The following is a 24,790-nucleotide window of genomic DNA, read 5'->3' as shown; positions in this document are numbered from 1 at the left end:
TAGGCTGGAGGCTGACTGAGGAGTTCTAAAATGCCTTGGGGAAAAGAGTAGCCAAAATTTTTACCTGCATTTTTCTCTCTGCCAGTGTCATATGATTTTTTTCAGATTTCTTAAAGATATAATCCTCCAGTCTCCTTTCCATAATTCTCTCTGGAGACTTAAATTTGGGGCTTCAAAATTATGTTAAGTTTCATTAATCAGTTTTATTTTATGTTCTATACTTTTAAGTCTTCAGAACGCAATAGACAAATTATGGAATTTAATTAAACTAAACATATTTATTAAGAGCTTGCTATTTGCAAGTTCATGCCAACAAGCTAATACTGAAAAGAGGAGTAATTAAGGACAAGTCACTTAAGGTCCCTGGATATCAGTTTCTTCATCTGAAAAATAAGGAGGTTGGACTAAATATAATCAGTCTCTAAGATCTCTTACTCAGAGAACATTGGGGAGGTGGAGGGGTAGCTAGGTGGCTCTATAGTGCACAGAGCTCTGGCCTGGAGTCATGAAGACTAATCTTCCTGAGTTCAAAGCTAGTTTAAGATACTGCCTTAGCTGTATGACCCTGGGCAAATCACTTAATCCTACAAGTTTCTTCATCTGTAAAATGAGCTGCAAAAGGAATGACTCCACTATCTTTGACAAGAATATCCCAAATGTAATTACAAAGAACCAGAAATGGTTGAACAGTAGCAATACATTTTTTTAAATACAGTTATATAGCTGAACATCTATAAACTGACTAAAATAAAGTACAAAGAAAAGATTAAAGAAAGTGATAAGAGATTAGAATCTCTTATAAGGAGGAAACCAAAGGAGTTTCACAGAAAAGGGAGCATCTGAATTAGCTTTTGAAGGAAGAAAAGGATTTTGGCAGGTAGAGATAGATGAAGAAATCTCTTCTAAGGATGGAGAACTAACTATACATGAAAATATATGGTGGCTACAAAAGGTATGAGATGGAGAACAGTAAACACTCAGAGCATCATAGAAAAAGTTGGAAGGGAATTAATCTAAGACCTAAATCCTCCAAGAAAGGAAATAAAGGTGCACAGTCATGTGACTTGCCCAGAATCTCACAGATAACAAATGGAGACCTAGCGTTTAGACCCAGATATCTTGAAGTGAAGCCGAATAATCTTTTTACTATTCTTTGAATGGGACAGAGTGGGAATTTTCTTTGGAATCAGCATAATATAATCTTTGTCAATGTCGATTTGATGTGTCAATGAAATATAGCAGAGTTTTTCTTACTATTGATGGTAAGAATCACTGCTAAACTTTATAACAAAACCTTAAGTATTTCCTTGCCTTGTAAAGAACTTAGGCACAGCACCAAACCATATTTCAATTGTTTTTATTAAAATTAAGTGTTGGCTTAGAGTGCTAGACATGGCCACCTTCAAACAACATCATATAGAATAAAATTGCCTACATTTTAACAGACTAGAAAGGACAGACTACACTGGATTTATCTTTCAGGCAATTAATTATCTGTGCACGCCCAGGAGGAAAAAAGTAATATTATATTGAATATCATATGAAAAGTTGAAACAAGAATCATTCATTTTGGTTGGAAAAGGGAAAGATTTCTTCAGTTTGATATTATAGATATTACTTTTTGGAGAGGATGATTCAGAGTACGGGGTAAATAGTGGATCAGAACATCAACTTATCAGATCAGAATTTATAATAAAAATGAAGAATAGAAATTTAAGAGAGATAAGATATGCAATTAAGATTTAACCTTGAATTATTTTTAAAAGTTAATGAAAAACTTAAAAAGTGGGAAAAGAACAATTAAAAAGCACTGACATCAGCTATGATACTGTCAATCAGAAGTTAAATCAATGTAAATTAATATAGAAAAACAAAAACAAAACAAAACAAAAACCAAATGGATGGCCATATATCAACATGCATCTGAATGGATACCCCAATAAGAGCATGTCTAATGGCATGTGTATCTGGAGCAGCTAATACAGACAGCCAATGAGCTGGGCCCAGAGTTTAAAAGATCTTTCGGGAAACTCCAAAGCATTAAAGTGAGTGCTTTTGACTCAGCTTCTGAGCTTTTCAGAACAGTAAAGGCTTATGTGAAAATAAATATTTCCCTGGTATTGTCATATTGTCATCAAAACCACTTCTGAAGAAACTGAAGAGGAGTATCACAGAGAGGGCAATAGGAAGGTGCAAGTGGGTGTGAGTAAGCTGTCACTTATAACCAATGAAGAATTCTGAAGAACAGCAATGAAGGATGTCATCAAAGAATTATATGACAGAGGAGATGGATTGGTCCTATTTTAAGAGCAAGGCATGATAGATAAGTGGGTTGCCAAGGTTTTCTCCTGATACCTTTGATCCAGAAAAAAACAAGAAAGGCTTCCAGAACATCGGGTGGATGTTCTGCAGCAAACTTTGGAGAGGACATAGAAAAAAAGTAGGCCAGAATGGGTCAGGTGTTGATAAATTGCTATCTGCTTTGTTGGAAGGAACTCCCAAATGGATGAGGTCCATTTGAGTAATGAGTTAAATTCTAGCTCAAAGAAGATGATAGTAACTTTTTTTCTATTTGGACCTATTGTTTCACTGTTTCAAAAAAAAAAAAAAAAAGTTCAAATTTCCCTGATTTTCTAGAAGTGATCTAACAATGAATTAAACATGAATAAGAGAAAATCATAATGACATCACTTTATTTTGCCATTTTGATACAGAACATTATAGCATAAGACTCAGTTGTGCCATCATCCTGTAGCCCTTTCTGTGCAGCTTCTGAAACTAGGTAATTAAATCTGCTCAAATATCCACTAAGACTCGTATCATCCACTATTTACCCCGTACTCTGAATCATCCTCTCCAAAAAGTAATATCTATAATATCAAACTGAAGAAATCTTTCCCTTTTCAACCAAAATGAATGACTCTTGTTTCAATTTTTCATATGATATTCAATATAATATTACTTTTTTCCTCCTGGGCTCATTTCTGTGTGCTAATTACAGTAAACACACAATAAAACATTGGTAATTCAATACTACCACCTTCCCTTAGTAATTTCACACAAAGAAAAAGAGTTATAAAAGAAACATTTCTTTAGAAGAACCACATATTTTAAAAATCTTATTTTCTTGAAGCATTTTTAAAAGGTGGCTTAACTCTAATGTATGATTTTTATAGTCCGATGCTCTAATAAGAACATTATATAGTTATGATTTTTTAAGAGTGATGAAGGCTTGCAAAGTCATATATAACACTGCCAGAACTAGTTCTTTCTCTTCAAGCACTGGGGTTGTTAATTTCTAATTATTAAAAGTGAAGGGGAAGGGAAGGAAACACTGTTTCTCTTTTCTCAAACAAGAAACTTTCCCCATTGGGGTGATCCTGGGAAGAAAATAAACAATTCCCATTCATGAAATTTTAAGATAATTAAAACCCCAACTTTGCGGCACTCCGACCCTCCCTATTGCTGGCAATTATAACCGCAAAAGGAAGGCTGTGAATCAAAGCACTCATATTTCAGCTACAGAATCTAAGGTTCAGGTACCGGTCCTGTTATTGAAATGAGGGATCCCATAGTCGGCTCATAGGAGCATAGATTTAAAGCCGAAGGCTACCTAGTGAAAAGAAAACTGAAGTTTGGAGAAAAGGTTGTGTGATGGTTCATAGTCCCACCTATGGTTTGAGGCAGAGTTCGAACCTGCCTCTAAATCCGGAATTTCAACCTCTACACCATTCTGAGGTTTCCTTTCTCCTTCCCCTCCTCCAACCTCACTTCAAGGTTCCATGTATCCAGTCAAATTTGAGACAGGACCTCAAGGCAATGAAAGCAGAGAGGAAAAATAGCCATCCCGCTAAGTAGCCACTTCCTTCCTCCACTTTCCGATCATTGAATTATCTATGTCACAAGAATTAACTTCGTTCCTATATAGGGTCAAGGAGAAGCAGTGGATGCTGAAAGCGCCGCTTCCCGATATCCCGGACCTTCCCCGGCTCTCAAAAATAAGGAACAAACGCTTTTATTTCAGAATCACCAGCCGTTCAGCATCCCCACCCGAGCAGCGGTAGAAACCCCCTCCTTCCCCTCCCCCATCTCGGCGAGTTCACAGGCTATTCCAGGAAGAGAGGATGGAGTTGCCGTAGAGGTGCGTTTCTAAGAAGGAAGTGCCTCAGCCCTGGGGGGCACTATCGGGTGCCGGCGCGCTCCGAAGAGGAGCAGACACAGCACGCAGCCACACCCTCGCTCCCTCCGGCCGCCCCCGCCAGAGAATTCAGGGGCAAGTGGCGGGATACGCGGACCGCGGATGCCCGCGATCAGACGGCGAGGGGAGAGCGAGCGCAGGAGAGGGGTCGTCGGCGCTCCGGGAGTGGGAAGCGTGGCGGACAACCACTGTTCGTTTTGTTTGTGGGACAGCAAGTTAGCCGGCTGACTAGCGCCCAGGGAAAGCCCTCTCGCTAATCGCTCGGCCGTTCCTTCTATTCCCAGTCCCAACAAGGTGCCCTCAAAGTCTTCAGCCGGAGAAGCTCGGGGCTGTGCGCTCCCGCAGCCCGGCGCGCCCTCAGCGGGTCCCCGGGGCTCCCGCCGCTGCTCCCCTCGGAGGCGCCGCTCGCTCTCTGCAGCAGGCGGGCGGCCCCCTGAGCCCGCACGCGGCCCCCTGAGCCCGCACGCGGCCCCCTGAGCCCGCACGCGGCCCCCTGAGCCCGCACGCGGCCCCCTGAGCCCGCACGCGGCCCCCTGAGCCCGCACGCGGCCCCCTGAGCCCGCACGCGGCCCCCTGAGCCCGCACGCGGCCCCCTGAGCCCGCACGCGGCCCCCTGAGCCCGCACGCGGCCCGCGCCGGGGTCAGGCGCCCTCTCGGGCCAGCTTCCTGGCGCGTCAGCCTGCGCTCTCCGCGGTACCACCGCGCCTCCCCGTCAGCGGCGCCGGGCCGGGGACGTGGTCCGCGCGCCGGGAAGCGCGGGGCAGAGCGCCCCGCCAAAGTTTTCCGCGGCGCCAAAAGGCGCAGTCTCAAGCGCGAGACCCCAGCAGGCGCGCCGGAGGCTCCTCGCCAGTCTCCGGGGCCCGCGTTACTGGCTCCGCGCTCCCGCCCTCGGGCTCCGTCCGCCCTCAGAACTGACCTCCCGGCCCGGCGACCCCAGAAGAGAGAAAGCGCGTGCGCTCCGCCCCCCGTTCCCGCTCACTCCCGCCCCGCCCCACAACCTGACTTACGAAAGGAGGCTCGGGCAGCCCCCAGCGCCGGGGTCCCTGAAGCTGCAGAGCTGGCGGCAGGCGGGGCTCCGCGGCTCCCCGAGGCTCCTCCGCTGCGACAGCGGCCGCCGCGGCGCCGGCTCTCTCCCGCCCGCCCGCCCTCTTCCGTGCGGACCGACCGCGAGCGAGCTGCTTCGCTGCTTCTCCGCCCGGGGTGGGCGGGAGGCGGCGGGGGAACTCGGCGGACCCCATGACGTGTCGGAAAAAAGGAGGGGCGCCGGCGTCTCCTCCTCCTCCTCCTCCTCGCGGCCTCTGCCTCTGCTAGGGGGCATTAGCGGGGGCACCCAAACAACCGCACGCTCCGCCCCGCCCCCGACTCCGAGCCCGCTCCCGCTCCCCGGCTCGGCGTTCCAAGTCGGCCCGCGCGCGTTCTCGCACTCCCGGCCGGGCCGTTCCCTTCTTTCCCCTTTGGGAGAAAGTTTAAGAAGCTGCTGTCAATCCCCTCCCCCGACCTTCTCCCCATCGGCTCGGGGTCTCTCACTGACCTTTAGGCTCCATAGCTTTTTTCCCCTTGCAAACAGCCCCGAGGGAAGGACCTGACCAGCCCTCACTCAGGCTCCTGCCCCGCGGGCTCCAGTCCGGGCGCCCCGAGCCCCGGGCATCTGCGGCGGGATTTTGCCTCCCCGCTTATCTAACAGGCGGCCGCGGGCAGTGCGGAAACGGTCCGAGGAACCTCTGCAGCGCTGACCTGGGACCCGCTAGCTCTGGAGCGGGGGGCGGAGGCGCTGCTTTGGGGAAGGAGGCCGAGAGTCGGGGCAGGAGAGATGGAAAGGAGTTAGGAAGTGCGTCCGTCCGCCTTCTTGGATGAAAACCCTTCCCTTGGGGGAAGTGGTCCAAGACGGCCCAAGAAGAGAATCTCGTTCTAAACAATTGTGCTTTCAGTTTCTAGCGATTTTTTTTTAACCCACCCAGACTCCTAATCCCAGGGTGGTGTTAGAGTAAGTAACTTTTCAGTATTTTCCTACGCAGGCAACTAACCTGAGAACAGAAATCTGGAAGTTTAATGGATGTGCTTAGGGATGTAAACACATTAAAAAAAAAATCTCTAGAGAATTTAAGCTTATTAGAGCCAGTGCCCATTCTCTGCATTATTCTCAGATTCGATAGACTGCTTTGCAATATCCGCTACCATTTAGCAAGGACTTTTCCTCCCCTAAAGCCAAGTATGCTTGTGACATAAAATTATTAGAAGTTTGTCCCTCTTTCCGTGCAGGGCAGTAGGTGAGATGGGCAGCATATAAAGTGTAGTCCCTGCGATGGGAGATTCAGGGAACCAAGTGATGATGAGATTAGGGTTCCTGGTGGTCAGGAAGTTAAATGATGAGGTTAGTGGCAGGTTCAGGGTTCCGGGAACCAAATGAAGAGGTTTGGCTCCCCTAAACCCCTTTAGAATTGGTGCAAGATGAGATCAACCAAATCATTTCCAATGGAGCAGTAATGAACTGAACCAGCTACGCCCAGGGAAAGAACTCTGGGAGATGACTAAGAACCATTACATTGAATTCCCAATCCCTATATTTATGCCCACCTGCATTTTTGATTTCCTTCACAAGCTAATTGTACAATATTTCAGAGTCTGATTCTTTTTGTACAGCAAAATAACGGTTTGGTCATGTATACTTATTGTGTATCTAATTTATATTTTAATATATTTAACATCTACTGGTCATCCTGCCATCTGGGGGAGGGGGTGGGGGGTAAGAGGTGAAAAATTGGAACAAGAGGTTTGGCAATTGTTAATGCTGTAAAGTTACCCATGCATATAACCTGTAAATAAAAGGCTATTAAATAAAAAAAATAAATAGAATTGGTGCAAGGTAGGAAGTTGTGGGAACCCCTTTCTGCTGGCGCATAAGTCCTTCATAAAGGAATTTATGAACTTGAAAAGCTAGACTGAAAAAAAGAAGTTTATCATAGGCATTGGGAAGTCAGCCTTTGCCAAGCATGAATAGTAAGGCTGAATTCTTTAGTGGCAAGGTCCGGGCAGAGAAGTAAAGTTTCTAATAGAGAAATCCTAACAGAGAGGTATAAAGTCTCATTAGGGAAATAGGTGAGGATAAAGAGAGGGCAACGCTGAAAAAGAATATCATTCCAGCGGGCAGAGTTTGTTAATATGCCATGGATGGCATATTAGGTCCTCTTCGAGGATTGGGTTTAAAATTGTTGGTTTTTATAACAGAAGCCTTTGGCTATAAGCAGAGGCCTGCTCCCCCTCCCCATGGGGGCTGGTGGGTGGAATTTGAGCTGGAATTGAACAGAAAATCTTCAATTGAATAGGGTTGGAATTCTCCAGCTCAGGACTCAGCTAGCCCCATATAGACAACAGAATGAAGCTGTTTGTTCTTCAGGGGGTCTTTACAGTGGCAGAATTTAAGGTGAAAGTCTCCTTGAAGGAGCTTCTCAAATGCTCTACATTATGGCTCATTCCCAAAGTCAGAGAAAGAGAAAGAGCTTTGGGGCTCTCCTCTTCACCTGTAGCCTTATAAAGGGCAAGGGCTTAGCAAAGAAATCAATTAGCCAGGGACCCAAGGACTCTATAAATAGTCCATAAATAGTATTATCTAGACCAGAACTTGAGGTGACCTAGACAACTCCTCTTTGGGAAAAGAAGGAACTATTTTCAGATCTCTTTTGCCAGACCCTAGCTGGGTTCTTAGAAAAGATCAGAAGCAGGAGATTCAACAGGCCAGTAGACATAATCCTTCAGTTCTATCCAAGATTTGCTTATTCTCCCCTCCATCTCATTTACAAAATGACCCTCTTTTGGATCTTTTGGGGGTGCTATTGCTTCTGCTTCTCTTTCCCAGACTCATCTTGGGGATAGAGGGTGGTCCATTGGTGAGCATTTGCTCAAGCACTCAACTTAATTCTGTCCCAAAGACCACCATGCATCCTTGATATTCTGTTCCCCCAGGAGCCTTTTGGTAAATTTATCACCACTTATATATGGCTTTTTAAAATGTATACTAGGTAGAAAATAAAGCTGTATTGAGTTCTTGATCAATATCTGCTAATGATTGTTGCAACCAAATGGAAAAGGAAGCCCGGAAGCATTTTATTTGTGTGCATTATATATGCCTCTACACCATTATGAATTATAGACCTTCCATTTAGCAACTTATAGCTACTTTTATTCTCTTCTGGGAGATAGATATATAAAACACCAAAATATGATGAATTTGCAAGATTGCAATGGACATTTTATGTTCTATTCTGGTTCTGTATGGTCAAAATAATTCCTTCTTGCTCCATGTGTTCTGAAAAACCAGGCCAAAGTTTGGGCTTATCTACCAACTAAAGATCATCTTCTCTAAAAAGTGCTATAGTAGATATAAGGGGCAACTTCCATAATATAATCAGGTACCAGCTAAAAGATCCAGAAATTCCTTAATTCTTAAATTCAAAGCTGAAAAATATCCATCTCAGACTTGCCATTTGACTACCTATCCTCAAGAAAGAATTGTAAAAGGGAAAGATAACCAGGGCTTTGAGATCCAATCTTAAGCCTTCTTTTGCCAGTGCATGATCTGGCTCCTGAGGATTTATGGCAGTGGAGATCATAGCACACTTCAGAGTTCAAGTATTTGTGTCTGGGTCACTCTGCTGAACGGCCACTGCTTCAGGACTGTATTACATGTTTTAGAGAGAGGAAGAAAAAAAAGGGGGGAGCAGTTGGCCCTGGAGAAAAGTAGGAGGAAAAGTCATCTAGGGACTATTTTGGATTTACTGTATCAATCCAAAAAAATGTTTTTCAACACTGAGTCAGCAAATTATCATTATTAACTAAAATTATTTTAAAATTAATTATGTTGTTCAGTCATATCTGACTTTGTGACCCCATAGAGGGTTTTCCTGGCCAAGATACTGGAGTGGATTCCCATTTCCTTTTCCATCCATTTTATAGATGAGGAAATTGAGGCAAACAGGTTAAGTCACTTGCCCAGTGTCACATAACTACTATGTATCTGAGGATGGATTTGAACTCAAGAAAATAAGTCTTCCTGACTCCAGGTAAGGCACACTATGGATTGTACCACCTAGCTGTCCCAGCAAATGTTACCCACTGGAAAGAGCCAAGGTAAAGATGTCCTCAGAAGGGGTATGGTTCCATGGGATACACTCCAGACAGAACTAATTGGGAAGGGATGGTAGTGCTCAGTTGATTATGTCTATCACATGTGTGTTATATCTTTTTCCCAGCTCCTGTGATATGGCTCCACTTCAGAGATATACTTCAAGACTATTTCAGGAGCAATAAATCATGTAAGCAGGCAAGGGATAGATTTATTGGTATTCATGCCTAGCCATAAAAGGGCCCACAGTCCCTCATTTGGGGTGATAGTGTATTTTATATACCTCATTGTTGAAAAGAGCCAAGTCCATCACAGTTGTTCATCATATAATCTTGTTGTTGCTGTGTACAAGGTTCTCTTGGTTCTGCTCACTTCACTCAGCATCAGTTCACGTAAGTCTCTCCAGGCTTTTCTGAAACCAGCCTGCTTGTTATTTCTTATAAAACAATAATATTCCATAACATTCATATAACATAACTTATGCAGCCATTCTCCAACTGATGGGCAATTTCCACTTCCTTGTCCCTATAAAAAGGATTGTTACACACATTTTTGCACATGTGGGTCTTTCCCCCTTTTTTATGATGTCTTTGGGACACCAACCCAGTAGAGATACCGCTGGATCAAAGAATATTATTATTATATTAGTTTGATAGCCCTTTGGGTATAGTTCCAAATTGCTCTCCAGAATGGTTGGATCATTTTACAACTCCACCAACAATGCATTAGTATCCCAGTTTTCTCACATTCCCTCCAACATTCATCATTATCTTTTCCAATCTGAAAGGTATAAAATTGTAACTTCTAGTTGTCTCAATTTGCATTTTTCTAATAATAATGATTTATAGTATTTTTTCATATGACTAAAAACAACTTTAATTTCATTGTCTGAAAATTGTCTGTTCCTGTCCTTTGACCATTTATCAGTTCTTCTCCGGTCTTTTTGAAACCATATCCTTCTTTCTTATAGCACAAGCACAATAGTATTCTATCATATTCATATACCATAACTTATTCAGCCATCCCCCAGTCGACAGGCATCCCCTTGGGTTTCAATTCTTTGTCACCACAGAAAGAACTGCTATAAATATTTTTGTACAAATGTGTCCTTTTCCTTTTGCCTTTTTGGATATAGAGCTAGCAGTGATATTACTGGGTTATGCGCAGTTTAATAGCTTTTGCTTTCCAAAATGATTGGACTAGTTCAAAACTCCACCAACAATGCATCAGTGTGCCTATTTTCTCACATCCCCTCTAGAATTTGTCATTTTCTTTATCTCTCATCTGAGCCACTCTGATGGAAATGAGGTGGTGTTTGGGGATAAAATGAAGCTAAAAGAGTTAAATAACTTATTGGAAAACAACACCTTGAGAAGCAACAACATTGGATCTATGATCAAATTATGTATGTATGTATAATGTGTATAGTGCTTTGTAAACTTAAAACATTATATAAATGTTAGCTATTATTATTTCATAAGATAAAATTTAATAAAGATTAATGAAACAGACTTAAAGAGATAGATGTCTTCAGTGTGTTGATAGATTTATTAGATTTATTAAAGAATCTGCTAATACTTATGTAGTGCTTTGAAGTTTGCAAAACTCTTTACAAATATTTCGTTTGATCCTCACAACAACCCTGTGAGGTAGGTTCTATTATTCTCCCCATTTTACAGATGAGGAAACTGAGACTTAGAGAAACTCAGGAACATGTCCATACTAGTAAATATGTGTGCTGTACCACCTAATTATCTCTATGAATTACATTTGATGAAAAGGAGGGATACATATAGATATGTGCTTTTGGAAGGATCACCCACAGAGATGAGATCATGGATCCTTTGAAATATTGAAATAAATGTAAATTCATCTACTTGATAATTCATCAGTTGCATAATATGGGATGGAAAAAGTCATAATTAGAAATGGTTCATGCAAAAAAAAATCTGGACTTTTTATTTCATAGCAATTCATAAGTATGGTGTGGTAGCTAAAAAGTCAATGTTAAGAACTTTCTCAATATTAGAGCAGTTAAAAAGAGTATATATAGATAGAGGGCACAGATGTTAGTTGAATGTGAAGGGATAATGTCTAAAAATAATAATAAAATTAAAGAGTGAGAGAAGTATGTATGAGGAAAAAGGGAGAAAGGGGAAGGTAGAATAGGATGAATTATCACATATAAAAGAGGCAGGAATAAGCTTTTACAATGGAGGATAAAAGGGTGGAAGTGAGGGAGAGTGAGTGAACCTTACTCTCATCAGAATTTGGTTCAAAGAAAGAATAACATACACTCAATTGGGTATAGAAATCTATCTTACCCTATAGAAAGGGATAAGGAAGGGGAGGTGATAGAAGGAAGAGCAGATTGGGGGAGGAGTTAGTTAGCATGAATAATTGTGGAGAAAATTTGAAGCAAATTTCTCTGATAAAGGTTTCATTTCTTTTTCTTTCTTTTCTTTTCTTTTTTTTTTTTTGGCTGAGGCAATTGGGGTTAAATGACTTGCCCAGAACACAGCTAGGAAGTGGTAAGCATCTGAGGCCAGATTTGAACTCAGGTCCTCCTGACTTTAGGGTTGGTACTCTCTCCACTGCACCACCTAGCTACCCCAAGCCGCATTTTTCAAACACAAAGAGAACTGAATTAAATTTATAAAAATAAGAGTCATTCCCCAATTGATAAATGATCAAAAAATACAAACAGTTTCCAGATGAAGTAATCATAGCTATATACTCTAGATCATTATTGATGGAGAAATGCAAATTAAAACAGTTCTGAAGTATTATCGCATACCTATTAGACTGGCTAATAGAACAGAAAAGAAAAATGTTACAGGGGAGGTGGGGGGAAAAAAGAAGCCATTAATGCATTGATGGGAAGGTTGTGAACTGGTGAAGGTGGTTGTTGTTTGATTCAATTATTCTGTAGAGCATTTTGGAACTATGCCCAAAGGCTATTATAAATCCATGCATACCTTTTGATCTAATAGTATCTCAAAAAAGATAAAAAAACCCAAAGGGAAAGGATCTATATGTATGTACAAAAATATTTATACAAATTCTTTTCTGGGGGCAAAGAATTGGAAATTTAGGGGATGTCCATCAATGGGAATGGTTGAATAGGTTTTAATATGTAATTACAATGAAATACGATTGTACTATAAGAAATGATGAGCAGGATGCTCTCAGGAAAATCTGGAAAATTTTCCATGAATTGATACAAAATGCAATGTACTGTATACAAAGTAATAGCAATATTGTAAGATGATGAGCTGTGGATGACATAACTATTCTCAGCAATTATGAAGGAATTATGATGAAAAATGCTGCCCAACCCAGAGAAAGAACTGATGGTATCTAAATGCAGATTGAAGCATACTTAAAAAAAAAAAACTTCCTCTTCCCCTCCAAAAAAAATGTTCCTCCCCAAACCAAGGGGGCCCAAAGTCCTCTGGGAGTAGGGGCAATAAACTCATCTTCTGAAACTATTTCCTGCTGAGGATGGGTGTCGAGCTGAGTCACCTGCAGGGTCCCATTCTTCTTTTGGAGGAGCTGTCAAGCTGGAACTGACTGAAATATCTAATGGTTGATTCAGTTCCTTGAAGTGGTGAATGTAATTTAACTAACCAAACTCTACAATAAAAAACAAATCTAACAAATAAAAGTTAGGATAACCTGAGATAGAAAGACAAGTCCACAGGGACAGCTATAAGATATAAAGAGGCCAATGTATATTGGCCAGCAACTCTTCATGTAATGAAATATATTTGTGTCACAGGACAGACAGTATACACAAATATTAAAGATATTTCAGCGTTAGTTTCAATAAACAATAAAATAACAGGTTTGACAGACAATCATGTTAATTGTTCTTATATTATTTTAGAAACTTTTCAGGACTTTATTTCATACAGATACAAGCATCTATATGTATCTATAACAGATGGATAACTAGGCCAAATATTCATTCACCAAATTATTTAGGATATAATGACTACATATTTTCAGATTAAAAACAAGACATTTTATAATTGAATTGTGTTCATGTCTTGTGTTGACCATTTGCTCTGATTATAGAAATTATTTGTTATAGAAGGAAAATACACATGACAAAATAAAGCTTCCATAGTCCAGTTTGGTATCCAATTATAATGTTCTACTTTATCAGACTCAGGAATAATCAGGTGAATTCTTATTCAAAGAGACACAGCTGGGGAATTGAGTCAGAAGGATCTCACCTGGAGCAGAAGTTCCCAACTCTTGTCCAGATACAGATCTCTACCTGTTCAGGGTCACATTTTTCTGAGTAGCTTATGATAATTCTTTCAAGTGGGAGGTTAGTGACTTAATGATCAGGAAATCAAATTCCAAACTCAAAAGAATATCAGTTACAGTCCCAAGAGATTTTATTTCTAATAGCAAATTCTACTAATAGCAGTTTAGGGCTACATAAATTATTTTTTAAAAAGTTTACCAAAATTTAGACACATAGGAGATTATTTAACTTGTTTTATATGTTTAAACATATCCTGGCGTAAAGGATTGCTCATTAAACGAGCTTATAGATTTTTAGTAAACATTATCCTTGTTTATATATATATATATATATATATATATATATAAATATAAATAAATATATATAAAACAGACTCATCTCTCAGGGCTGATGACCTTGCTTATCTTGAAGGTTTCAAGAAGACTGGCAAGCTTACAAATTAAGAGGAGTTGACAAGAGGCCCCAGGGAACTGGCTGAGCTTGTAGCAACAGCCCACCCCAACCATCTTTAGTGTTTTTATAGGCTGTGCTGTTTGACATCTCCATACTTGAAGTCAAACTGAAAAAGGCTTTCACCTCCTCCCCCTTTTGTTCCATAAACAATAATTATCAGATTTATATTTAAATTGATGACAGTTGCTCCAAATAGTTAATAATTTTAGATTTTTCCTAAGTAATTTCCTTTTAATTTTTTAGCAACAGTGAAAATACCTAATTTCTAAAATTACATTACACAATAATATATATCTTTAGGCTATAATCATTCCTTCTTAATGTTTGGCAGGATAAAGGTCCATCCATTTTAGACATCATTAGAATATCAGTAATCTCTCCAGTACCTTCCTCCATTGTGTCATCCTAGGTACCTTCCCCCATTAGGTTACTCCCATCTAGGTATCTCCCCCATTATGTCATTATTCTTGTTATACTATAAAAAATCTTGCTGTCCTGATACTGAGGGCTGGATTCTTTGAGAAGATAGTCTCGTTCAGCCCTGACACCAAACATGGATCATTTCGTCCCAGAAAATCTCTCCATTTAATAAACTATTAAATTGTTCTCTAATCTCTGTCTTGCTCAGTTCCTCCGGCATTACAATATCCCTCCACAATTTTTGATAATCATTTTGAGTAACTAAATTATCCCTTCTAATTTCTATTTTAAAATTGGCTTAGAATCAGCAATAGAATGCATCTAGAATGTCTCTTTTCCTGTACCTCTAAAAATTTAATTTAATGTTTTTCCTAATTTTTTATAAGGTATTATTAATAATAACTGTACTATCCTTTCCCCCTTTTAAAAAAATATCATGGTGAGGAGTGGCGTAGCAAATACCTATTTTCCCCCCAAATCAGAATCTGCTACTCCAGGCATTGCCTTAAACCCTAGGAGCCTGTGAACTGGATCCTAAAATGAGACCTAGCATACCAGAAGGAAGAGGACCAGAGTGGGTCTCCAGTGGGGAGAGAACATAGTCCATATTATCAGTAAATCGGTGGGACACCCAGGGGGACAAATCAAGGCTGGCACTTCCTTGGGATAGAATGCATTAAATCTTATATAGTCAAAAAAATATGATTTAAGGTAGTTTGTTTGCAGGCTCAATTTGAGGGGGAACAAGGGAAAATATGGCTCCCATTGTTTGAGGAGCCAGAGCTGGCCCCAGAACCAGTTTCCTGATATTTGATTGCCTTCTCTGTTAAACTGTGAATGGCATTCAGAAGCCCAATGTCTGCCTTTCTTGCATTTTGGGCATAAAGTCAAAGGTTTATCTGCTGAATTGCCATGAGGTGCAACCTTTTGAGCAGTACAATTTTTTTCTTATGTGACCCAATTGTCCACCATTATATGAGAATTTGAAGATTTTTGGAGATTGTAACTTTTCCTGAAGTGCAGCTGTCATTATTGCAGCTTGAGAAATAAAAGTCCTAATATTCTGACATCTTTGAATCATTTCTATTAAAGACTTTTTTTGATTTTTCCCCAGCTAATGCTTTCTTACAATCAGCATTAGCATTTTCTAAAGCAAGTTGTTTCAATAAAATTTAAGCTGCCTCCCCCTGCTGATTGAAGGCTGGATTGCCATCTTTAAGGGATCGACAAAGTCAACAAAAGTCTTATTAGGTCCTTGCCTGATTTTTGTGTAAGATGTTCCCTGTCAATTTTTCTGGTACTTTTACCCATGCCTCTCTAGGCATTCCTCAAAAAACGCTGCCTTTCATATCAAATAGTTTCCTCCTTCAGAGATGTTTTTTGCCACGGAGCACTAATCTAAAAAGTGTCAAAGCAGTTAGAGAGAATACTTGCAGATAATATTCTCTGTTGCTGCTATCTGATTGATTTTGCCCTATTCCGATTCAATATGTGTACTATATATTGATATTAGCTGGACAAGGATCAATCTTATTTATTTTTTATAACTTATAATTTATATAATATCTTGTATCTGATATCTTATATTCTACACCTCATATTATTTATTTGATATACAATATCTTATGACATTTTATGTGTAATATCTTATATCTTATTCTTTCTGTCAGCCTGGTGATAAATTACTTCTACTGATAAATTACTTTTGGCAATCATCTCTTCCTTATTTTAGCTTACTTCTCTTGTAATTTACTTTTTCCTCTAACCTTAATTGTGAGCTCACCAACTGGACCCTTTCCTGCCAGACATTTCAGTCCATCCCTGTTTAAGATGCTGTCAGTTAAAGTCCAGCTCCAGTAAATACCGAGAGTATGAATGAATACCAACGCCAGGTGGAAGATATTCTTTGCCATCTACATTCATTAATCTGAATGCCAGGCTTAATATACCTTTTAAGCTAGTGTTATAATATTACTTGCTATCCTACCATCATATTCCTCCAGGGTTAATGCACATTCCATACTTTTACATTTTAGTATCCACCTTTACTATCCAATACCAAGATACTTATCAACACAGAATTGTAAATAGTCTAGTTGTGATGCTCATCAACATCAACAGAATTGTAAAGAGTTATGAAGTTTTATCAAAGTACTTGTTGAAACAGAGTAGTAAATAGCAGAAATTGTCATATTAATGCATTTACCTCAAGTATGTTTTTAATTCTTTGTTAAGGGGAAAATAGTATGATTAAAATGCCTTGTTCCTGTTGCATGCATTCTTCATCAAAATTGTCCTAAATTTACCAAGTATGTCATTACAGTTGTTATACCTGGACCAGGCTCTAGCTGTTCATAGACTTATTAAATACAGACCCTCTATGGGAGTAGGGGTGGAACCAAGAGAAAGAAAAAGGATCTGGAACTCAGAATTTTAAAAATGAATGTTAAAAATTGCTTTTAAATGTCACTGGGGAAAAATAAAATACTAAAGAAAAAAGAAAAAAAAACTCAGTGTTCAGCTACACCAGTGGTTCTCAAACTTTTTAATCTCAAGACTCTTATACTGTTAAAGTAACTGAGGACTACCCCTTTCCATGAGCTCTTTGTTACTGTGGATTATGTCGATCAATATTCATCAAAATATTAGAAATGAAAACATCTTGGTATTATTTTGAAAATCGTTTTGACTTCAACTCTCAGGGACCCTTGGACCACAATTGGAGAAGGGATAAGCAAGAGTCCCAGTATTATAGAGTCCGGAGAAAGGGAGGGGATAGTCTCATCTGGAGTTAGATCACTCCCACAATATTGTATCCCATTTGTGGTCCCCTACATAATGAAAGACAATCTATATATTGACAAAGAAAGTGTTCAGAACAGGGGCAGCATCCCACTCTTGTCAAGTGTCATCAGTTCTGTATTAGTGATGTTGTTCCCATGGAAGCCTATAGTTCTTATTCCTGCTGATGAGCTTCATTACCTCTCTTCTAGGCTAAGTACTTATCCTCTCGATGGACTTCCCTTTTCATTCTCGCTCTCTCATCCTACGTGAATCCCACCAGATTAATATTCCTACAAATGGTGGATAGAATGGAATCAGAATCAGAAATGGAATCAGAAAAGACTTAAGTTCAAATCTAGTCTCAGACACTTTACACTCTGTGCGACAATAACTCTGCCTCAGTTTACTCATCTGTTAAATGAGCTGAAAACCACTCCAGTATCTATGTCAACAAAACAAAACCACACAAAACCCAAATGGGTCATGAAGAGTTGGATATGACTGAAACGACTGAACAATAACAGCATTAAACACGATATTTCAATACCTACTGAAGAAAGTCCAAACTGCTTATAGTGGCATTTACAATCCTCCACAATCTTGCTGTAATCCTTCCTTACAGCCTGTTTTGCTTCCCCCCATCTATGTTCTATATGCAGCCAGACCTGACTACTTACTCTCCCTTAAATATTACTCGTTTTATTGCTTCCTCACTTTTTTCACACATGGTTTCACATAACTGAAATGCCAGCCCTACCCTCTCTACCTGTTAGCATATTACCCATTTTTTAGGATGCAACTCAAGTTCTACCCTTTCCATCAAGTCTTCCCTCCTCCCCTTATTAAATAGACATATCTATATAATGGCTAAAACCATGCTTATAATTAATTCTTTACAAATATCATACTTTGTGAATATATTTCTCCATGTCCATGTCCATGATGTAGTTAATGGCAGTGCAGAGAGTTGTGGGAACCCCCTTTGGTTGTCGCAGGTCCAATGTGAAAGAAATAATGAACCTTATAAGTTTGACTGGAAAAAGGGAAGTTTATTGTTGGCTGAGAAGCCAACTTTGCTAGAAAGACAGTGGCAAGGTCCTGTCAGAGACATAACAAGAGGTTATCACTGGGAAGAAGGTCTCTACACAGCAGGCAGGAGTCCTGGTAGGCAGCTGTGACAAGAGGAGAGGTCCCTTGGTAAAGCATGATCCCTACTTCGGACTTCTGCAAAGATATGAGTTTAAAATTGTCTTTTTATAGGAAATCTGGGACAGGGGTTTCTCGATGTTGTCACTGCCCCCAGGCCTAGATTTCCAGCTGAATGAGACCATTCAAGTTCTATCAGCTCCATTTCTCCAGCTGAATGAGACCACTTAAGTTTGAGCTGAATAGGGAGTGGTCCTGGGCTAATCTTGCTGCCCTGAAAGGTGGGTCTCTGTCAGAAGAGAGCTCCAGAGCTGCATCCACAGTCCATCTGGGAACAGTGATGGAAGAGCAGTTAGGTGGCACAGTGGATAGGGCACTAAGCTCAGGACCAGGAAGACTCAGACCAAATAATATTTGTACAGATCTTTGCAAATCTTGGAGGAGCATAGAAATGTTGGTGATTCCCCATTCTTAACTCTGCATCATTTTATACCAATCTTCCCCAAAGCAATCCTTTTTGTCATTTCTTATAATTCAATAATACCCCATTATATACATAAACTATTGTTGTTGTTTGTTGTCCTTCATCTTCATTCTAAAAGAAAAGCAATGACATCATGAGAGTGATGTCTTGATCTGCAAGTGAATTTGATTTGTGAGTCAGAGCTATGTATTATCAGACTCATTATCTCCTCCAGAATCATCTCAGTTCAGTGCCAAGACAAAATTCAAGACAACCAGAACAAACTGTAATTTGTTTAGGTTGCAGTCCTACCCTCAACAAAAAGCTATGGCTATTTTGTATATGTAGATCCCTTCCTCCTTTCGTTTCTCTCTTCTGGGTATAAGACTAATAGTATCACTGGATCAAAGGGAGTACCAGAATAGTGACATCTTCCTAGGATGACTGGGCTAAGTCATAGCTCCATCAACAAGGCAATGGACTAATTTATCTTTAGTCCCTCTAACAATGGCCATTTTCCATTTTTGTCATCTCTACCAATTTGATGGGTGTGAGGTAGAAATTTATAGCAATTTTAATTTGTATTTCCCAAAATACTGCCATTGGAGGAGGAAGATAGCCAATTCACTTATTCAACAAACATTGATTAAGCACATAAGCCTGTGCTGGGTTCTAAGGGAGAGACAGATATCTTCTTGGAGGCAACTAGGTGGAACAGTAGATATGGCACTGGGTCTGGGGTCGGTAAAACTTGAGTTCAAATCTGGCCTGAGACACTTAACTAGCCATGTATTACTGGGCAAGTCACTTAATCTCTGTTTGCCTCAGTTTACTCAATTGTAAAATGGAGATAATACTAGAATCTACCTTATAGGATTGTTGTGAGGATCGACTGAGATATATTTGTAAAATGCTTAGCACAGTGCCTGGCAGATGATAAACACTACCCAGAAACTGAGAAAGTATAGAGGGCAGTGGTTCTCAAAGTGTGGTTCAGAAAATCCTAGGGGGTCTCTGAATCCTTTAAGAGGGCCTACAAATTTAAAATTAGTTTTTATTTCTAATTAAATAAAAAATCTATAAATATAACCCATATTAAAAAAAATTCTTTGGACCGATTCTTAATAATCTTTAATAGGATAAAGATACTGAGAAAAGTTTGAGAATCACTGGGATAGAGAAGATTTTACACTTAAAGAGTTGGGATTGTGAGTTTGTTCTTGCTATTCTTTGAAGTAAACATTCCTCTGTAAAAAGAAGCTAATCTGATTGTTAAGTGTTTAAATGGAATTGGAGTATTTGGATCCCTAAAACTGAGGGGGTTTACAATTGATGGGGCATTAATGACATTAATAAGAGACTTTCCCCAACTCCCTCAAGGTATGAAGAGAGGTACAATGTAATATATACCTGTCTTTTAGGCCAAATTCTCTGTGCCTCTCATATTATTTCCACTAGGAAACAAATCCCTTTCTGCCTGAGAAATTTTTACATGACTCCAGGTATACCAGTATATAAAATAGGTATGTAAGTCAAACATTTATTAATAATAAATCATAATTTTACAACTCCCACATTCAGTTATGAGATCCATATGGGATTTCAAACTATAGTTTAAGAAACTAGACTTTAGGCAATGGGTTCCAGAGAATAACTGACAGAGTGTTAAAGGACAACTTCACAGGACATGTTCATATAGTCAGCCATCCTACTGAGTTTTCAGCATGGAGAGACACTTTTCCATCCATTTTTTTTTTCCTCCTGCCAACCCTAGTGGCAAAGCTATGAAAATTGGAAACATTTTCTTGCCACCATGGCAAAGGTTCTTGACAGATATATTTCACAAATATTTAGAAAACATCATTAAACCAGTGCCCTACATTTCTCCCATTTTCCAATTTGACACAAGTGAAGGAATGAGAATTTAGTTTTTCAACAATGACACGGCATCATCTGTTTTTTAGCTTCAATGTTGGCATCTGTGCTCCTACCTTAAGACACCTGGAAAAGTAATGTGAATAATGAACAAATATGAGCTTGCAAAGTACCCAACTTTTTTGTAAATTGCAGGAAAGCAGTGCATTCTGGACTCACAATTTAAATATGGGGTGAGGTAGTCTATCTCACAGGACCTCAAATACATTTCCTTTATTGGTGTTTTATCAGAGGAAGGTAGGAAAGAACTGCAAAAGAACTTGTGTATGAGCATACATATTCAAACTGTGATTAAGACAGTACCTTATTACATTCTTTAGCTCATTAACACAAACTCCCTCTCCCCCCCTCCATCTCCAGCCTTGAGACTATGCTTTAATTCAAAGCTTTTTAAACCGTGGGTCTTGTAACTGAATACGTGATTGACAAAATTATGACTTATGATTAGCAAATGTTTGATTTGTATACCTATTTTATATATCTATCTGTATATTTGGGGTCATATAAAAATTTCTCAGGCAAAAAGGGGATGAGAATGAAAAAAGTTTAAGAAGCCCTGTTTTAGTTTAACACAAAGAAACTTGGGTCAGGGATGGGGAGAAAAAAAAAGTTTGAAGGAATAGAGCTAGATAATACTACGATCAGCAAGACCCAAAGCAGCTTAAAGCCAAGAACTTGGATCTAGTTGCTCAATATATGCATTTACAAAGAAGTATAATGTAGGTTGGAGCCCATTAGAAATCCCTACTGAAAACACTTCAGACCAGTGGACCGTTTTTCTACCTAGGAAAGAGTTTCACATGAGTTGATTCTAAAATGTTCAAATTTGATCAAAATGAAACTCATCCAGGAAGATTCCTGGGTCACAACTTTAAAAAAATTGAATAAATTCAGTCTATTCTAACTTCATATTTTTCACTAAACTATATAGTTCTTGGTTTCTAAGGATAGAAATTATAGCGCTAAATTAAATGAATTTATCCACAACATCTCAGTGTTTAGGAGGCGCTAGTGTAAATGTGAGAGAGAAGAGGTATTAAGCTGCCTACAGAACTGAAGGTTTACAGAGCTATTGTGCTGATCTCATTGTTGTATGTTTGTGAAAACTGGGCAGCAAAAGCCATACCAGGAAACTGAAAACTTCCATCTGAAATGTCTTAAGAAGATTCTGAAGATCACTGGCAAGATAAGATACTAGACACTGGTGTTTTCTCTTGAGGGGAACTGCCAAGCGTTCAAACTCTATTGTAAAGAGTAAAACTCTAAAGGACTGGACATGGTGGTTCAAATGTTAATTTGACTAAATTGCCTAAATGACTAAAATTGACTAATTAAGTAAATTAATGCCTAAAAGACTATTTTTTGATTAACTGAAAGAAGGAAGGCTCTTACATGGAGGCCAGAAGAAGCAATAACTCTCTCAAAATCTCTCTGAAGAACTTTGGAATTGATAATAAGACATGGAGAGAGCAACCAAGTTCTGAAATGATAAGCTTTACTAGGTTTCCCATTATTCAGAATGATTATGCCATTTTAATTAAGCAGTCAATAGGTATTGATTGAAATAGAGTATGGTACACTGAAAAATCTCTTTCATTCAAAATCAAGAAGCCAAGGTTCTGGCCTCAATTTTCTGTTTCTCCTCCTATTAAGAATTAAATTCTCCCTTGGAGAAGGGTCAGGGGAAAAAAGACTAGAGATGTCTATTCTGTCCTACTCCTTCAAGTCACACAATAACACCCCTATCATGAGGAAAAAGGGGAGGAGGTGAAATCTTGTTAGTTAGGGGCCCCGTTTGTAAAAATATAATTTTTGGTCATTTATTTTACAAGAAATTGTGGGGTTTTACTTAGTTTTTCTAAAAATCAAGAACAATAATCTTTCTCTGTTCTTCTATACTTCTTTAGTATGTTTTTTTTTCCTCTTAAAGACCATCTATGGTTTTCTAAATTATGCTATTTGAATATAACTATTAGGTCAAGTCATCTTAGGCTTTTATTGAATGGCTGCTAAATGTTCCAACTTTAAATCCTATAAGGTCCTCTGTTTTAGGTGTATTTATACTTTTGCTAGCTTGGATAGAATATATATAGAAACCATTTTCAAAAAAAATAATCTGGTTTACTGTTAGGATGTTAACAATTTTGGTAGGGGAGAAATTTTGGATTTTTTCCTCAGGCTAATTTTTTTCATGATGGTGAAGTTTCCTTTACCTCAAGTCTTACCTAGCCCTTTTCATTTGAATTGGCATTGCTTCAGGTAAGTAGTTTGGCACCAGGAAACTTCTAAAAAAGCTTTAAGGTTCTACTCCCTCCCCACCTCCTTATCCTAGAAATTTTTTTGTTTTAAAAGCTCCCTGAAAAGCACTTTTTTTTGCATTTGTTTTTCTCCTTCAGAGCAATTAAATTTTCTTTAGTCATAGATAATTTTGTTGCTTCCTGATTCTACCCTAGATTTATGTTTAATGCAATATTTATTTTTGATTAATTGCTTTTGGCTTATCCAACGTGGATTGTCTTGGCTTCATCCTATTATGCAATTGCTGAATTTATTGCCATAGTGTTTTTCTTAAAAGTCTGAATGCTATGTGCATTTTTGTGAATTGCTATATATATATGTATAGATAGATAGATACTTTAAAAAGTTCTTGATAACTGGTTTCATTATCTGAACTCATATCATTTGTTATTATTCTATTGTTTTAGTTAGGCACAATATACTAATCTATTAAGCTACTGTTGCTATAAATACTGTATAGTAATTAATAGTTTGCATAATAATATAAGCATAGATGGAGCAATCTCTGGAAAAGATAGGAGTTAAGGTAATTGAAGGGTACTATTTTACTTTTGCAGTTCAAAAGCATAGAGGTGTACTGATATTAGCAGTAGATGCTGACTTTAACAATGAAGACTTTTTAAGAATACTGGGCAGAAAAGTAAAAGGATTAAAAGGAAGTACAATTAAGGCCCCTGATATTAAGGCAGGTGAAAGGACTCAGGAATTTTTTCTAATTCTGTCTGAGAATTTTGATCATGTAGGGACACCTGAGGAATTGAGTGTAAGAAGTTATTCCTGGGAATTTCAGACTTGTCCACCTTCTGAGGATAAGAAATTATTTGAAGAAGTAGGAAACTTTTAATCAAAGGATATTCCTACTTGTCACAATTACATCCAAGAACTTTGTTTATGAGCAAGGTGGAGGCCATCTCCCCTGGAGTATACAGATAAGATAGATCCCAAATTGGCGTATTCTCTGGACATGAAGCATGTCCCTCAGGAGAATGATGTTGGGAAAGAGGTTTGACAGGCAAAAAAGTTCACTTCACACTGGAAGGCCCCTGACAGATGGCCTGAAGGGGATAGCTACAAAGGTAGTAGATGAAGTCATGAAACTAGGCCAGATGTTTCCTAACAGGAATGCATATAAACTTTAGATGAGATGTTTGGAGGGGTTGGATATGATTTTGCCTCTATTCCTATGTAAATATTGCTTCTAATACTGAGAAAAAAATGAGAAAAGCCTATTGAATCCCTCCCCAGGGTGGAGCAAATTGTTATAGATAAACACCATGGAGACTGAGAACCCAGGAAAAATTACACTGCAGGGATTATTCTCAGGCTCAGTACATGACTCTTGTACCTTCAATGTCAACAGAGCTACGCAGACACAGAGACCATTGCCAACAATGAATAAGTTGAGATAGATCCTCCTGAGCTTCAAGGATCAATATGGTCATGGGTTTGGTAGGCTCCAGGGTGACAGGCTTTCTCCAGTATGGGCCCCAGAAGCAAAACAAGGCACTGGCACTTGGGACAATCAGATAGAGAAAGAATTGATGCAATATGATTTTGTGGTCCCCTGACCTTGGGGGGCTTCTGTTCTAACAATGAGTCAGTAGTCCTAAATCTTCTAGCTTTGGAATCTGCCTCACGAAACTCCCACACCCAATCTGATTCAGACCACTCCTTAGCCAGATAGTTTCTGGTCTC

At 39.3% G+C, this 24,790-nt stretch overlaps 1 protein-coding gene and 1 pseudogene across 2 annotated transcripts in view; one reads left to right on the top strand and one right to left on the bottom strand.

Annotated features, from left to right (window-relative positions):
• Positions 1-5,787, bottom strand: part of GCNT4 (glucosaminyl (N-acetyl) transferase 4) — a 35,067-nt gene extending 29,280 nt beyond the window's left edge. The window contains exon 1 of one of the 2 annotated variants that reach the window (XM_031966417.1): positions 5,730-5,787. The gene's annotated coding sequence lies outside the window, so the exon portion shown is untranslated. Of the gene's footprint in view, positions 1-5,205; positions 5,281-5,729 lie in introns of those variants that run through there. The other variant, XM_031966408.1, reaches the window with a different exon arrangement.
• Positions 5,435-24,790, top strand: part of LOC100921398 — a 38,731-nt pseudogene continuing 19,375 nt past the window's right edge.

Source organism: Sarcophilus harrisii, chromosome 1 (assembly GCF_902635505.1).
Source record: "Sarcophilus harrisii chromosome 1, mSarHar1.11, whole genome shotgun sequence".
NCBI classification, from domain to species: Eukaryota; Metazoa; Chordata; class Mammalia; order Dasyuromorphia; family Dasyuridae; genus Sarcophilus; species Sarcophilus harrisii.
This window is presented reverse-complemented; position numbering and strand designations above follow the sequence as displayed.